Here is a 17,773-nt window from a genome sequence, read left to right as displayed (position 1 = left end):
ATAACTTATTTGCATGAAGTAGTTGTCACAAGTCTTTGGTGTAGATATGCATCCAGTTTAGAGGCATCTGTCTACCACTTCAGAGCAGACTGTGGTGGTTAACCATGCACACATTTTACACAATCATGCATTACTCTTCACCCACTGTCTCTGAACACAGACAAGGAGAGAAATACCCACTCCAACGTGTGACTCTAATCTAGTATACCAAGCTAACTCGTTGCCACTTCAAAACTGAAGCTTGCCATTCTGCTGAGTATTCATAATGCTGCCAGCCACAGCTCAGACTCACTGCTCTGGGATACATCTCATTCTATCTATGTTTCTCATGGATTGTAGGACAGACAATGATTCTATAGCCAAGCAATTTGTGGTTGTGTACAGTTGTAATGGACTTGCCCAGTATTTTGAGCATATTGTCTTATTTTGATGAAAGACACCATGTATCACCAACATCCCCTTCATTCCTTAGTTGTAATGCAATCAGAAGCTCCTCAAAGGTCAATGGTATTGTGCCTATTGTTTCAGGAAGTTGGAAAAACGTAGACAAATTATCTCAAACCAAATCAGAGTTTACTGAGGTTGTGTAAATTCTTTTCAAGAGTCTGAGTCCTGCAGACACTGCAGTGAATTGCATAAGTCTGTGTAAAATCATCTTGAAACCCAGTTCATTGTCTTACTGATCAGCTCAGTCCCACGCTTAGTGCAATCAGTGTAAAACAAAGGATCTGAAAAATAATCTGACTTCACATAAGTCAGTACTGAACATTTACCTCACAGATTCCTACTGATTTTGTGCTGTGTACAATCCAGGGATGCTACAGGTAATGCTTATTTCCCCATTAGATAAGCAATATGGTAAAACTCACCAAGACTTCACAGAATCACTGAAAAGACCCTCAGGAGCACCAAGTCCAGCTAACAACTTTACAAGGTTCACCCTAAACTATAGCCCCAAGCACCACATCCAAATGACTTTTAAACACGTCCAGGGTTGGTGACTCAATCACCTCCCTGGGTAGCCTGAGACAGCAGCCTGGCCACTCTTTCTGTGAAAAAAGTTTTCCTAACATCCAGTCTCAACCTACCCAGTTGCATCTTGAGGCCATTCCTTCTTGTTCTATCACTAATTATCTGAGAGAAGAGACCAGCAGCAGCCTCTCCACAATGTCCTTTCAAGTAGCTGTAGACAGCAATGAGCTCTCCCCTCACCCTCCTCATTTTTCAAACTAAACAGGCCCTGCTCCTTCAGTCACTCTTCATAAGATTTATTCTCCAGACTTCCTGATTCTGCTGCTCTACATGATGACACAAACCAAAGGCCAACCCAAATCAGATAACAAAGTAAGTTGAATTGGTTTGTACTGCAAACCTCCCACACTGGCCTGCCTACCATCTTGAGGTGTGGTGCGGTGCAACAAAATCAGGTACATATTAAACCCCAAATTACCTCCAATGTCTACGAAGACCTGAAAAATGCAGGCCCATTCAAAGGGAAGGCAAATGATGTTTCGAAGAGGTGTTGCCATTTAGCAAAGGTCTAAAAGAAGAGAGAAAAAGGACTCTTGCTGAACTCTCTCAGTCATCTCCCTTCAGCATAACTGCATCATGAAATAAGGTAAAGGACATGGCCAGGACTGAGTGTGATCACTGTATTTATCTACAGCAGGTGTCTATGAGCACACAGCCAGAAGACTGACACAATGACATACTTTGCCTATGCTAGAGGCCTCAAGATCCACTGTTGTTGCTACTACTATGGAGGAAGAGAAGGTGGGAAGCTGGGAGAGCACTTGCCAGCACTGAAAAGAGAAGGGTTACTCAGTTATTTTTGCAAGCCCCTACAGTTCTTCTGATGGATGTTGTCCAGCATAATTTTTCTAGGGAGGTGCAAGTAGTCCATACACTAACCCAACAGAAATCTGAGCCACCTCTGATCCAGGGTGAAGATAAAAGGCAAATGCTCCATCTAAATTATCTGTTGACTGAGCTGAGGTCAGTGACAGCGCATAGCAACACAACAGCCAGGGACGGATATCTGCATTTCTCCTCTACCTGCACCCTTGATTATTAGAAGAAGAGCATCTGCAGGTTTATTGCAAAATGAGAAGGAATTATTGCTGTTTTTTCCACAATTGTTTTGTTACTTGAGTCACATCTGGTCTAAATCTTGGAGAAAGCCAAAACTAGAACTGTCAACACTGCTAGAGGATTTTTTTCTTCTGTTGATTAATGATGGCAAATATAATCCTGATGAGATCTCTGCCTTTTGTCTCACAATAAAACCCAGAATCCCATATATTGTGTGTGGCTTCCCTAAAGTGCTTCCCATTCTTGTCACTTTAATGAAGAATGCATTAGATATGTTCTTTGGAAACTAAAATCCTTAACTCCAATTGATGGGAGGGAAGGAAGGAAGTAGAGTAGGAAAGTCTTAGAGACATCTGTGATGGAGAAGGGAAGGAACAGCATTTGTAGGTGATATACACTCCACTAGTTCAGATCTTTGATGGTTTCCCTTCTGCCTGCTCTACCTGTGCAACCACTGTTGGAAACCAGTCTGGCTCCTGCATTTCTACCAGAAAGAGAAGTTAAGAGTGTACAAAGCAGTGGCTAGTACAAGGTCAGCCCCTTTAACTGGGGCAGCCATAGTCCCCAGTAGCCAGAGAACCAATAAGACTGTTTTATAGATCCTGGTATGCCTGGGGAGCCTTTTACCAATGCTGACTCTGCTCTGTCCCCCACTTTCACCAACCATGCCTTAGAGCTAACTGCTTCTAGACTTACTGGAGAACATGCCTGGAGCAAATTCTGCTGACCATGGGCTATAGTTAAGTACATTTCTCTCTGGTTAAGAACAAGGCAGACTGTTAGCATATTCTTTTGCCAACAGTCATTTCAGAAGGCTGTAATTCCTGTCCAAACACTGACAACTTGATGTCAGTCTGCAAATGACACTATCTTCCTAAATGTTGTCATTTTCAAAATGGTTTTGGTTGCCTCTGGCTTGTGGCATCTATGCCCTGATTTTAAGAGACAACTTTAACTTCAGCTCCTTCATGCAGACTTTTGAGCCTCCAGCACTACTCAGAGACAGGCCATCATACTTGAAATTGGGACTTGCACAGCTGATGATACCCCAAAGAAAGGAATAGAGGTCACATAAATGTGACTGTAAGTGTGTAATAAGCCTTTGTCCAGGCATGTGAGAACAATGCTGCAGAAATCCTTGCATGCACAGATTCTGCCTCTGTGGTGGAGTCACAGACACTATGTGTTGATCATCAGCTCATACGAGTTATTTGAACCTTGGAAGCTTTATTTGTTGTTAAGGGAAAACTTCTCCTTGCTCCTTTTCTTTCAAACTTGCAATGATTCAGTGTTCTGTGATTGTAAGCATTAATCTTTTCAGGATCATAAACTCTCTGTGCAGTTGCAATATTATTGAAAGAAGCAGTTTTCCTTGCTCATGCCATCTCTTGTTCACTTAGCTCTGAGTGAGGCGACTTGCAGTTGGACAACAAAGTAAATGGCACAGCATTATACAGTGGTTTAGGAGCTACCCACTGCCCTACTCTAATGAAATCACCTAGACTAGACTCAGCCAAGCTGGAGGTTAAGGAATGAAGCTCTATTTAGCTGAGCACAATATACAAGCAAATTTACAATATATTACAAATATATACAGCTATATATGGAAATGTACAAGTTAAAGGTAGTACAGAAACACAATAACCTCTCAGAAATCAGAGTCCTTGGAAGGGGCTCCCAACCACCCTTCCACTTTCTTTACACCCCCCACTCTTATCTCAGAATCTGCCTTAAGTGCAAAATGAGCTGGGAGGATCAGCAAGAGGGGTAGAAGCAGAATGATTAGTTGAGTTACAGAGATCCAAGCAGAGCAGCAGAAGCCCAGGGAGAAAACACAGATGCCAAACTCTGCCAGATAAAGACTGTCTTATCTGTGTTTGTGTCTTTGTTTTTTATACATCTCAGCAGGCCTAGGAGTGCTTTTTGGTGACTGTCTTGAAGCAAACACAATAGGCCTTGAGCAGCTGTTATGAAGGGGCTAGCTGAAATCCGAGTTTGGGGTGAAATGCAATGAGGCCGATTCAAAAGTCATTAAATAATTTATCAATATACACAAAATGATTCCCCCAAACTTATTTGAAACTGCCCACACAAGTTCTTGGATGCAGTTAGCAGAAGTGTTTTACAGCATGTCTCTGTACAATGGAATGTTGAAAGGGTTTAGGGATGTCTCTGATAGAGAGCCTGGCAGCTTCACTCACCGCTGGTGAGGTCAGTTAAATTCCTTTAGCAACTTGAACAAAGAGTTAAGAATACTCACCGGTCCTGATGTCCGTGGCCCAAAACATAGGCAGGAAAATATTCAACAGAAGTCCTGTGGCGAATTCCATGTGGGCTGCAAAGTGGAATCAGCTGCTGGCTGAGGCAAGGGGTGAGTGAGCAGCAGGTGAGCGAGGAACAACCAAGCACACAAGCTCCTTATTCACCTGTCCACCCCCTTTTATAGGGCAATGGCCGGGGCTAACGGTCTCATTGGCCACACAATCACCCAATCGCCTCTGGCCATCACCCAGATAGGCCCAGAGATGGCAGAACCCACAGGCTGCTCTCTTCCAGACATGGGGGGCGCAGGCGCCTTGCGCGTGACAGGGGCGGGGCCTTCTGAAACCCCTCTCAGGCGACCGGATCAAACCAGACTGCGCTGCCTGGTTTCTCTGTCCTGTTTTCCCGCCTCTGGCTGCAGTGCAGGCAGGCAGGTAGAATAAGACAGGACAGGCTCAAGCCCATTTTATGCCCTTTAGGACTATTCACCACAGCAGCCTGCTCTAGTGGGAGGTGTTCCTGCTTATGGCGGGGGGTTGGAGCCGGATGATCCTTGAGGTCTCTTCCAACGTAGACCATTCTATGATTCAATACCAGAGATGATATTATCACAGTATTATTAGGATTGGAAGAGACCTCACAGATCATCAAGTCCAACCCTTTACCACAGAGCTCAAGGCTAGACCATGGCACCAAGTGCCACGTCCAACCTTGCCTTGAAGTGCCCCAGGGACGGCGACTCCACCACCTCCCTGGGCAGCCCTTTCCAGTGTCCAATGACTCTCTCAGTGAAGAACTTTCTCCTCACCTCGAGCCTAAATCTCCCCTGGCTCAGCCTGAGGCTGTGTCCTCTCGTTCTGCTGGTGCTGGCCACCTGAGAGAAGAGAGCAACCTCCCCCTGGCCACAACCACCCCTCAGGTAGTTGTAGACAGCAATAAGGTCACCCCTGAGCCTCCTCTTCTCCAGGCTAACCAATCCCAGCTCCCTCAGCCTCTCCTCGTAGGGCTGTGCTCAAGGCCTCTCCCCAGCCTCGTCACCCTTCTCTGGACACGCTCAAGCATCTCAGTGTCCCTCCTAAACTGGGGGGCCCAGAACTGAACACAGTACTCAAGGTGTGGTCTAACCAGTGCAGAGTACAGGGGCAGAATGACCTCCCTGCTCCTGCTGACCAATACCAGACAGTACTTTCTATTTTATACAGGCTTTTCTGGCATACATTGCCACAGACACTATGTGAAAAGCCACCTCAGCTTATGACACATGTGAGAAAGCAGATGCCATTTAATTGTCTGTAAGTGGGTTTTACGCAAGATATTGCATCTCACATTGCAGTCAGGCAAGGATTGATTTCTACATGGATAAGAGTTGCTAATAAAACAATAGAAATTAAAATCTCTTCATACCTTTTCAAGAGTGAGATTATGTGGTCACTGCAGTCCTCTGTTGCCACTCTGATACCTCCTCTGCTCTTGAATAATCTAATAATAACTGAAGTTTCCACTCCAAGAAGCCTTCTTGCATTAATCATTTGGTCCTTCTCTATCTCAGCTCAGTTATTGTCAGCCTGCATCTCTGCAGCTAGGAAATTACATTAAAAGCTACTCCAAAGTGACATGTCAAAGTGCAAGAGTTGAATGGAGCAGGAGTAGCTGGGCTTCACATCTAACAGTCAAGCATCCTCTCTGGGACACTGCTGAGCTACATAGCAGCAGTTTCCAAGGGCGGGGGGGGGAGTAGAATTAATGCAATCAATTTACTTCACGTTTTGCCTTGTCTCAAAAATTATTGAGTCATTAATCTTAGCAATGTCATGGTGTTGTCATTCAATGAGTTCAATTAAATAGCACCTATGTGCTCCTCACATGTGGTAATACCCTTCCCGACCGTGAGGAGAGGAGCTCCCCTTATTGCATCAGGAGGAGTTTAAAGGAAAAGAGTTAATGAAGATGAATAAGGTACACTGCCTCAGTGTACTGTGTTCCATACACACCAAACCCTGAGAGTAAGGAGACAAATTCTTCTCATACAGGCACAGGCATTAAATGGAAATGTAATTTCACAAGCTTCATTTCAAGGCCCCTAGTTTTTATGCCCTTCCATTCTCTAATTTCTGTTTTCACTGAACTCATGCAGAGTTTCTGGACCAAGAGGCCAGAGGCTTTCATGAACCAGGGCACCCACTTGCCTTCTTCAGAAAACTCTGCTCTGAAGTGGCTTTCTGCTTTTGTGTTGCAGCAGCTGCTGCTGAAACAGCACAGTTTTACAATGCAGAGAAGTGCTCACCAAAGGAGCCAAGTCTGAAGGAGAACTCCTCCAGGTCTGAGGAGAAATTGGAGAAAACAATGTATGTCGAGAGGTTAATTGAACTGAAGCTAATTTACACTACATGAGCAAGCAAAAGTTTCTGTGATGCCAGAATTAACATGGGAATATCAATGAAACTGCATTACACTGGATCAATAAATCATCAGGGGAAAAAAAATCTGCTCATGTCTAAAGGAACTGCCAGAATGAAAAGTCACATAAGGGACTTACTTTTGTCCAGCAGGTCGAAATCATTTCAGTGGGAATGCTACAAAAGAGGGCACCCAGATTCTGATGAAGGGAAAGTGTTGCTGCTGGCTGCTAGGCAAAGCTTGGGGTAGATCTTTGGGTTACCTCTATTTCATACAAGAGCACAATGCCAGGAATCCCAGGCCTTTATTGACTGATCCCAGGCAACTTCATGTCACACACTGCATGTTATTAGCAATAGCAGATGTTTGATTCCCTAAGGATATATAGCACCCATAGTAATTAATCTTGCCTGTCAGAGAAACTAATCAGCTAAGGTAATAGTGATAGCATGATGATATGAAAATAAGGCTTCTGAATGTGGAGCCATCCTAAAAGAGTGTGCTCTACCAGCATTGTGCAGGACTCATGTCATCTGGTCTTAACTCCAGTCCTTATGCGGTGCTGTGTGTCAGATATCATAGGGAAGACTTTCTAACCTGTTTCCCAAAATTATTGATATGCAATAGAGTCACCACATGCATTGGCTGTACCTCTGTGTAGAATCAGCAGTAGGCAGTATAGACACACATGGTAAAAGGAGGTTTTGGAATCGACTCCTATGATCTTCCCTCAAAAGAGACAGAAGCGCAGGAAGGGGCAGAGCACATAGATACACACACAGAGTCCATCGTGACCGTGTAAACAAGGGACACAGGCAATGACTACAAAGAGATTCAACTCATTACAGGGAACAGAGTGTGTTAAATCCTTAACTGAGTAGTCTGATTTGAATGTGCATTATCTTTTCACTGCAACACAAACCTCTTTAGAGAACGACTGTATTCCCAAAGCATCTGCATAGAAGTTTGATGCACTTTAACTTGTGCTTGTTGACTTTTTATGATTAACTGATTTGTTTTTGCTATCTAGAATGTACCTGAGAAAGATAGAGTCTGTAGCACTGCAGATTTTATCTTCATGAGGGCAAGTTACTGCTCACACTGTCCTTCTGAGAACAAGTGGTACAACGTCAGAGTTGCAAAGGCAGTGCAGTTGCTGTCATTGCTACTTTCCAAGTCCTGTGTTGGGAAAGGAGCACGAAGATCTGAGGAGCTTTGCGCTACCCCTGATCAGATGTAACCACCAGAAACCAGATGTAACCTCAAGAAATGACATATGTATCTTCACGTCTGCTCATTTCCTGGCCTCCCAGGCCAGCCATAGCTTCTTTCTGAGGGCACATTAGGTTCTGGTCTAGCTCTCTATCTATTGCTCAGTACATGCTTTGCATATTTGAAGTGTTTCAACAGGCTTTGTAGTGACTCAAGGCACAGATTAGTGTTCATACAGTAAAGAGTTGTAGCAGCTTAATGCCCTATAATTCCCTATTGTGTGATTAACACTCCTTTCTTGGAGACAGATCCTTCCACAGAAGAGAATACATGTCTGCCTTTAAAAATCTTGGTTCACACCATCTCTCTTAACACAAGCCAGACTTCAGTAGAAGCAGCACCAAATTCTGAACATTAGAAGGAGGGCAGATGTCTTGGCAACACATTCTATCAGAGCCCACTACATTCTCGACTAGCTTAGAACTATGCACCAAGGATGCCTTGGTCAGAGTCCTGCAGTCCTAATGCTGCAAGTGATCAGCAGCTGGTACTCATCAGGAAAACAGTTTCGCAGAGAGCTCTGTACTCTGAAGTCTTTGCTATATTAAGAGGAGGAATGCTTGCCTACTGAAGTACAAATAGTTTTAAGAGCATGTGGGGCTAGTATTGCTTAACTTCTGCTTCATGAAATTGTCACTGTGAAATTGGAAAAGTTAGTAAAAATACTCACAGACTACTCCCTCAACATACACACTCTTATAGCAGCTTCCTTCTCCTTTTTTAACACTGTTGTTGAGGTAAACTCATTATCTTTCTCAGTTATTCTTTTTGACTATTTATGGGCACTCTTTCAAAACTGGCAACTCCTGCAAAGTCTTCTGCTTACAGTTGTGAGTTTTTTGCTATGGGATGATTTATTGTTTGGCAGAGGGCTTATTCTGTATTATTAGGAAGGGAAAAAAAGTATTTACAGAGAGATTAGCAGAAAAAAAAAGAGCATGGAAACAACTGAGAGTGATTCTGGTGCAAGAGCAGAAGAAGAAAGAACAAACACTGAATGTGGTTTAAGGAAAATGCAGCCATAACTCACAGCACAAACTGCAGGGAGATGAAGGGACGTTTTGCTGAGGGACAAAAGTGGCTTTCTTCACATAGATGTGGTTATTTGTAGCTCATAATTTTGAACAGATCTTCCAAGTAATTGGAAATACTAAGTCCTGTATATTTCTGGTTTTATCACCTTACACATTTCCCCTTGTTTTCTGCTCTTGTTTCATCATTGAAAAACTATCAAAGACTAGCAGAATGAAGGAAGGGGGAAAAGCAAGCCCAGAAACATCTTGAAAATGAACATATGTTTATTTTATGTACTTGCACTTTCTCTTGCAGTTCTGATAATAGATTCTCAGCTTCCAACATAGAATCAACCAGGTTGGAAGAGACCTCCAACATCATCCAGTCCAACCTAGCACCTGGCCCTAGGCAATCAACCACACCATGGCACTAAGTGCCTCAGCCAGGCTTTGCTTGAACACCTCCAGGGACGGTGACTCCACCACCTCCCTGGGTAGCCCATTCCAATGCCAATCACTCTCTCTGGCAAGAACTTCCTCCTAACATCCAGCCTTATACCTCCCCCGGCACAGCTTGAGACTGTGTCCCCTTGTTCTGTTACTGGTTGCTGGCAGAAGAGACCAACCCCCATCTGGCTATGGCCTCCCTTCAGTTAGTTGTAGACAGCAACGAGACCACCCCCTATCCTCCTCTTCTCCAGGCTAAACAACCTCAGCTCCCTCAGCCTCTCCTCATATCTACCATGGAAAATTTAGTGTTAGTGAAGTAGTCTTTGAATTTTTACAGGGCATGCCAGGAAACATCTTGTAATGTAACCATTTTAATTGGCTAGTTTAGTTTGACTAATAAGGTGCTAAGAGCAGCAGGGAGCTACCTGTCTCATGCCTTGGCTCCACTGCAGTACTTCAGATGCTGTAGGCAGCAGTCTGTGCTAAACTAAGAGTGTCTGCGCACCAAAGCTTGCTGTAGACTGGCTCACATCACGCTGCCTTGATCATGGGAAGTGACTGGTGTGGCAGCTGCCTTTCTTGCTCCACTATAGGACCCCATTTCAGGCAAGGAATTAGAGGATCGAGTGGGAAAGCTGTGGTGGAGGAGAGGAGGAAAAGAAAGCTGTCACTAACCTAAGATGGGGTTGGGAAGGGGAACTGGAGGAGAGCTGTGGAGGATTGACCCTGAAGATGAGTTGGGAAAACTGGGAAGGTATGGAGCTTCCAGGACTTGGGGAGACCTGAAACAAACTGAAGAGAGGGAGCTATCTGGGCAAAGGCACTGGCACGAGAAGAAATCCAGGGAGCAGAATTTGGGATGGGGTGCAAGGGGAAGTGTATTTAATGCAAGAGACAAAACTGGGGAAGAGAAAGAAGTTTCATCTGCCGCAAAAATCAGTGCATACATGGTGAATTAGGTGTTGAAGTGCAGAAAGTTAAAAGCTCATCTCAAGGAACTGAAGCAACTGATCACTCCTCTGAAAAATCCAATTCTGTCCCTACAGTCATTAAAGAGATGCTACGTCATGCCTGACATGCCACTTAAGCTGAAGCTGGCATCAGAGATCACTAATAATATGTTTCTTTTTCTAGCTTTCAGTATCTGACTTGGGATGCTGGAGCTCTCCCAGCTGCAGAGGCTGACAATGGACAATGACAGTGGGTGTTTCAACTTCTGAAATGCCACATATGCCCAAATCATCACATTCTCCTCGCTTCAAACAAGGTGCTGAAATCAGTGCTGCCTTTAGACCTCAATCGTTCTATGCCTCAGCTGTGAAACAGGGATCAGACAGACTCCTCCCTGCTTATCACTGATGTGGTACAAACTCACACAAAAATACAGCAGGCCCTGAAGTGTGAATCAACCTCAGGGAGGTGGAAGGTCCATGGGACACATCACAAGGCCAGGGGCCCAGATGCAGAGCTGGAAGCAGTGCTGCAGATGATGACATGCTGTCTTGGATACGATGCAAAGGAAGAGGGCTGTTGCAGGACTCACCGGGAAGGCTGTACTGGGAAAAACAGCTTGGGAATTGTTGGATCAACATTTGAGACGGATTGAAAGATTTTAGTGCTCAACTGGCAGACAGCCAGATGAGGAAACATCCAGCTTTCTGAGAAGCATTTGTATAGTGCCCTGAAAAGTAGGTTACATTTGCAGAAGGCTGCATGTGGAACAGAAAATATTGAATATGCCTCTGTCAAGGGAGCACAACCCACTGTGCACGACCACTGCAACAGGCTCTGTGATAACGAGAGAGGCATGGGCAAGGTGACTGCAGACATGATGCATTCCCAATTACCTAAATCTTGAGCACATAATTTGGTGATCTTAATAAGGCTTTTCAGTGATGCTTTTCCCTGTTATGACTGATATTAGGGATTTTTTCAGGACCCAACTAGGACAAAAGCAAAATGTATTCAGCCTCGCTCAGCAGGACTCCTGACAATGGGTGAGACTTCAGAAAAGCAATGCCTGTATTCAGCACAATTAGGCATTTACCTCTTTGGGGATGGAATGAGGTAAAAAGTACAGGTAATGCTGAATTCTATCATAGATTATCTAACTTCCTAAAGAAATTCTTATGAACCACACAGCAATAGGCTTTAGGCTGCAAAAAGCGCTGACAGATAGGGGAGTCCAAAGCTGGCCAACTTTGGGGACAGACTCAAAACAAATCAAAAGCATCATCTTATGGAAAAATAAATGAGATCATTTTCTTCCCTGACCTATGATATTTGGCATTAAATTTCTTCAGAAAGTTGAATCTGTCTCACAGTAGGGAGAAAGAAAGGACCAGTAGGTGAGAAACCTTTACTATGCAGCTAAGGTAAAAAAATTCTAATTGGGAAAGTCATTGGGTCATAGAATTTGTGATCTTCTTCAGCCATTTGGTCTCAGCACATCCCAGGATAGTCAGCTAACTAGTCTTTGTGACACCTGAATACACAGTTCCTATTAAGTGCAGAAAAAAGGAATGTGAAGACACAGATAATGTGGCAGCAGTGCTCATTATAAACAAAGCCAACAAAAGCTGAAAGGCCATCAGGAAAAAATGTCAGATCGGGGGGAAAATTACCCTGTGTGCTCTGGCCACATTGCAAAGTGCCAATACTACACAGGATCATAGAATCAGTCAGGGTTGGAAGGGACCACAAGGATCATCTAGTTCCAATCCCACTGCCATAGGCAGGGACACCCTGTCCTAGATTAGGCTGGCCACAGCCTCATCCAGCCTGGCCTTAAACATCTCCAGGGATGGGGCCTCAGCCACCTCCCTGGGCAACCCATTCCAGGCTCGCATCACTCTCATGCTGAACAACTTCCTCCTCACATCCAGTCTGACCCTGCTCTAGCAGGGGGGAGCTGGACCAGATGATCTTTTGAGATCACTTCCAGCCCCTGACATTTTATGATCGAGGTTATGTTCCTGGAAGCACACAAGTGAACCCATCTCTTTTTTGTTGCCTGGCAAGATGGATTAAGTTCAATAGATATGAAAGGCTGCAAGCAGCTACATGATATGTAAGCAGATTTTTACTTTGAAGTAAACTGTGTGGTTAACAGTAATAAGGAATATTCAGCTTCAATTCCATTTAGAAGGAGAGGAAAAATATTCTGCAAAAATGATGAGGAAAGTTTTCCCTATTAGCTCCCTTTAGAATTGCAGAAACCTTAGCCAGATCCTGAGCTGCTACCAAGGAAGATGTCTCCACTGGCTCTGGCTGAACTATCAATTTCATAAAGACCTGTCTGGGAGTTTTGCAATTCTTTACAAACTGCTTTCAGAGCTCTAAATAAAAACTAAAACAATAGCCATACATCCCCTCTCTCTGCCTTTTTAGGTGTTCCAATTTTAGTATGAGCAGTGCCACATATGAATAGTGGAGGTCAAATGAATCAATTTCTTTTTGTTGAAGTCAGTGGAAAGCTGCCGGTGATCCATGGGAGGTCTTGTGTCAGGAAGATCTGTTGTCTCAGAAGCTGGGGCACAGGGGATTATCTTATTTTTGAAGAGTATATTTTTAGTGAGGCTGAGTCAGAGTGTGACTTTCTCTCAAAGAAGAAAGAGATGGCAAAGTGGAAAGATGTTCCTCTGTTAGTTGCTAACACGTTTGATTTCTCTGCCACAGATGTATGACCGCTGCCAGCGTTCCACTCCAGAGTAACAATTCAAGCACCAATTTGGTTATATCATTGTTCTCCAAATCTCCTTCATTGCAATGATACAGGGACTTATAGGCTAACTTGGAAGAGGTGTGCACAGCGGCTTAGTTAAGGTTGGTACACGTGGGAGGCACAGATAGGCTTAAGGTTATGTGTGAGGTACAGATAGGTTAAATTTATATGAACAGCCCATAGGGTCAGCCTCCTGCAGCCAGCAGACCCTGCCTCCTGCAGCTTGCACCTGGGGGGTTTGTTTCACCATCTTAGTTCCTGCCTCCAGGATGGACTCAAGGACACTCTGCAGCACGGGTTGCTCATGTTTGTCAATTCATGTCCTCTGTTAGCAAGAAATCCATCCACAGACTGCCTAGACTGAAATGAGCATTTGACAGGATCACAGAATTAAGCAGGTTGGAAAAGACCTTTGAGATCATCGAGTCCAGCCTCTCACCCAACACCTAATTAACTAAGCCATGCCACAGAGTGCCTCATCCAGCCTCTTTTTAAACATTACCCTGAGCTTTGCCCCATCTCGGTGGGACAGTGGCTGCAAGTTGTATCCAGGATCAAAATCTGGCCTTTTGGAGATTGGGCAATTGTCAGCATCCCACTGCCCCGCAACAGATTTCCAGGGAATCTCTGTTTCTTGAGGGCAGGTTTTGCCTCTGTAGATTCTTCAGGAAAAAAAAATTCCCTGTTTATGCTGTCATTCAAAGGCTATAAAGCTTGAAGACCTAGGCTTCCTGCATAAATTATCAGGACAATTGAAGTTTGTTTCTGAAAGAAACAAAACCAAGTGTCTGTTTCAATCTCAAATGCTTTGATTCACACATTCTGTATTCAGCGCACTGGCTCTTAACATATAAACAGTTATTCCACGGAGTCATATCAGAGAGAGATCTGCCTGTTCCCATTTCTTTCCCAGCTAACTTCTCATGAAATGTCCTAAAGTCACGGGCCATAGAATTTCTTATTACTGGATACAGAATAGTTTGCCTTAGTGTCATAGAAAAAAAGCAAAATAAATTACCAAACAAATAATTAAGGCTTTAGCTCGCAGCAAATGCAGTTCTTGATTAACACAGGAGCTTCAACATCTCATCCCAACTACCAACATCTGTTATGTTGTGTCTGTAACAGGGCCCCACTTCAGGATCTGACTAGAAGAAGTCTCTCAGTAGAAAAAAAAAATCACAACTGACAAATAAACAAAAGCTTTCTCCATCCTTAGCAGCATTCAGAGGGGAGAGGCGAGTCTGGCAGCAGGCTCACCACTGTCAGGAGTGAGCATAATGTAAATACCTTGACAGGCAGAATCTGAAATTTTGACAGATGTAACATAGCTGCAAAGCAAGTAATAACTGAGTGTTAAACCCCTGTAGTGAGGGTGCAGCCCATCTCTGCTGGCATTCTCCTTATCCTTTCTCCCCTGCTCCTTATTCGTAAGATCTTCTTTGTGCTTTTTAACTCTTTCCCCCACCTCCTTTCTCCTTCCTTCCTTTTGTGCTTTCCCCTCATTTTCTCCCCTCTTGGGAGCAGTTTGGGCCCTGCGATTCTTCACGGTTCGTTGATCTTGCTTTGCAGAGCTTCATTCCTTCATGTCAAACAAAGATTGCAAGGGGGACAGCAGAGGCTATAGGAAGGAGGTTACATCAGGCGCATTGCAGACAGCAGTGAAATGTGTTTGTAACCTTGCCAGATGGATGGACAGCCCCCGCACAGCAGGGTCCCTCCCAAGCAGATTTAAAGTCATACGTACGAGAGAGTGGGGAGGGGGACAGAGAGGCAGGATGTTGAATTTCCATACATTTCCATGAGCTTACTGTCATTTCTGCCTAGCATGTCACTAGCAGCACATTACAAGGCTTTCCTGCGCTACTCCTGCCGATTAAAAGCATACCCTGGCCTAGATACTTCATTTCCCCCTCAAAACAAATGCACACTGTGGAAAGATTGTAGATGCTGCCTGCAGCTGGTTGGAAGCATCCCTTGTCATGGTTTGCTTGTTTGTGCTTGTTGCAGCTGCTGTTCTAAGACATGCAAAACAATTAAGCGACTATCAACAGGGATATCCCAGTCACCCTTTGAGTGCATTGAGGATTTGATACAACATCATCGAGCTACAAAGACACGTTGTGAGAATAAGCAGATCCTTGTCACATGAGCAAGTCCTATAGGTGTTTTAGTCTGCATTGCTCTTGTGCCTGCAGCCACAGCCCTGGATACAAATCCACGGTGACAGGCTCCATCCAGAGGGCAACAGGGAAGAGCCTGGATTGTGGAGATTACATTGTCAAGGCATCTGAACAAGCAGCACCATGGAAAATAGCAATTAAGAGCGTTCAACACTGTTTACAAAAGGAACTTTCAGCAATATCCAGTTCTTGTGACTTCTTTTCTGTCAAAGCACTAGAAAAGAAGCAGCCTAATCCCAAACGCAGTCTCTCTTGGGCATGGGGAGCAGCCCAAGCCCAGCCCTCCAACCCCTCAATGCCAAGCCATGACTATCAAGCTCTGCTCCATTGACAACCAAAGGAGTATGTCTGTTTGGGAAGCCTTAAGGACAGAATTTTCAAAACAGGGCTTTCTTGCAGGCCAGCAGGTCAAGAGAGGTGATTCTCCCCCTCTACTCCGCTCTGGTGAGACCCCACCTGGAGTACTGAATCCAGTTCTGGAGCCACTATTACAAGAGGGATGTGGAGATGCTGGAGTGTGTCCAGAGAAGGGCCACTGGGATGATCAGAGGGCTGGAGCAGCTCTGCTGTGAGGACAGACTGCAAGAGTTGGGGCTGTTCAGTCTGGACAAGAGGAGGCTCTGAGGTGACCTTCTTGCGGCCTTCCAGGATCTGAAGGGAGCCTACAAAAAAGCTGGGGAGGGACTTTTTAGGCCCTCAGGTAAGTGACAGGCCTAGGGGGAACAGAGCAAAGCTGGAGGTGGGTAGGTTCAGGCTGGAGGTGGGTAGTGTTGAATGCATGGACATAGCACTTCAGGACATGGTTTAATGGCCATTGTGGTATTAGTTTGATGGTTGAACTCAGTGATCTTGGAGGTCTTTTCCAACCAAAACAATGATTTCAAGGAGCTTTCCTTGGAAGTAAAGGCAGGGGTTGAGGTTAAGAGCATATGAATTTGCCCTGAAGTGCCAGAATGAGCCTGATTTTGCTTTTACACAGAGCAAATTTTTGTTGTTTTTCTAAAGGCATTTCTCTCATTGGCACTCCTTAAAACAAGGAATATCAAGGCCCTCTGATGTCCCCAGATGCTGCTGAGAAATTTGTCACCAAACCTTAAAGCTGTTGCTTAATTCCTTAGCTCACAGTCAGGTTCTTCTTGCTTATAGAAATTTCTGCAGTCTAGTGTGTGTTTTCAGGCAAGATCAAGCTGTTTTCCAGCAAAAAAAGGTCTTTTCAGATCTGCAGTCATGTCTTATTTGAACTCCAGCTGGGCTCTTTTCTGCGTACAACTTGTCAACGGTTTGCAACACCGTGTCTCCTCCTGTAGCTGCTGTTTTATTGTTCACATTTGAAGCTGACTTTGAGCTTCTGCTTGTCCTGTGCACACATCATTTCCTGGGAGAACATGCTGGGAAATGAGGTCTGCCACCATGCCATGCTTGGTCTGGTGTAATGCAGGCGATACGTAACGATATTATGGTTATGTTATTGTAAGGAGAACACTACAGCCACGTGTGCAGAGCTACATCTAGTAACTGCATGATGCCATGCCTGCTAGATGGCTGGTTTGCTTAAATAGCTGGTGAACAGATGAGAGACAAGAGGAACAGGCAGACGTGTTTAACACCTTCACCTCAATTTTCAATAGTAAGGCAGAATGTCCTCAGGATAGCAGACTTCTTGAGCTGGTAGGTGGGGTCAGGGAACAGAACAGCCCCCCTGTAATCCAGGAAGAAGCAGTTAGGGACTTGTTGAGCCTCTTGGAGCCACACAGTTGGCAGCTAGTGGTGTGCCCCAGGGATCAGTGCTGGGCCCAGTCCTGTTTAATATGTTCCCTGATGATCTGGATGAGGCGATTGAGTCCAGCGTCAGTATGTTTGCAGATGGCACCAAGTTGGAAACATGTGTCGATCTGTTGGAGGGCAGGAGGGCTCTGCAGAGAGATCTGGACAGGCTGGACAGATGGGCACAGTCCATTGCCACAAGTTTTAACAAGTCCAAGTGCTGGGTTCTGTACTTTGGCCACAACAACCCCATGCAGCACCACAGGCTGGGGACAGAGTGGCTGGAGAGCAGCCAAACAGAGAGGGACCTGGGGGTACTGGTTGACAGCTGACTGAACATGAGCCAACAGTGTGCCCAGTGTGCCACAGCATCAAGTTGTGCCAAGGGAGTTATAGGCTGGATGTTAGGAGAAAGTTCTTGCCAGGGAGAGTGATTGGCATTGGAATGGGCTGCCCAGGGAGGTGGTGGAGTCACCGTCCCTGGAGATGTTCAAGCAAAGCCTGTCTGAGGCACTTAGTGCCATGGTCTAGTTGATTGTCTATGGCTGGGTGCTAGGTTGGACTGGATGATCTTGGAGGTCTCTTCCAACCTGGTTAATTCTATGAAATACTAGAAT

At 44.8% G+C, this 17,773-nt stretch overlaps 1 long non-coding RNA gene across 1 annotated transcript in view; it reads right to left on the bottom strand.

Annotated features, from left to right (window-relative positions):
* The window catches only part of LOC135183305 (uncharacterized), a 32,250-nt gene extending 27,762 nt beyond the window's left edge, over nt 1-4,488 (bottom strand). Inside the window, exon 1 of the long non-coding RNA XR_010305496.1 lies at nt 4,352-4,488. This is a non-coding gene — a long non-coding RNA (uncharacterized LOC135183305). The remainder of the gene's footprint in view (nt 1-4,351) is intronic.
* Nucleotides 4,489-17,773: the final 13,285 nt, after the last annotated feature.

This window comes from Pogoniulus pusillus, chromosome 18 (assembly GCF_015220805.1).
Source record: "Pogoniulus pusillus isolate bPogPus1 chromosome 18, bPogPus1.pri, whole genome shotgun sequence".
NCBI lineage: Eukaryota > Metazoa > Chordata > Aves > Piciformes > Lybiidae > Pogoniulus > Pogoniulus pusillus.
The sequence above is the reverse complement of the archived record's forward strand: the minus strand, read 5'-3'. Positions and strand labels throughout refer to the sequence as shown.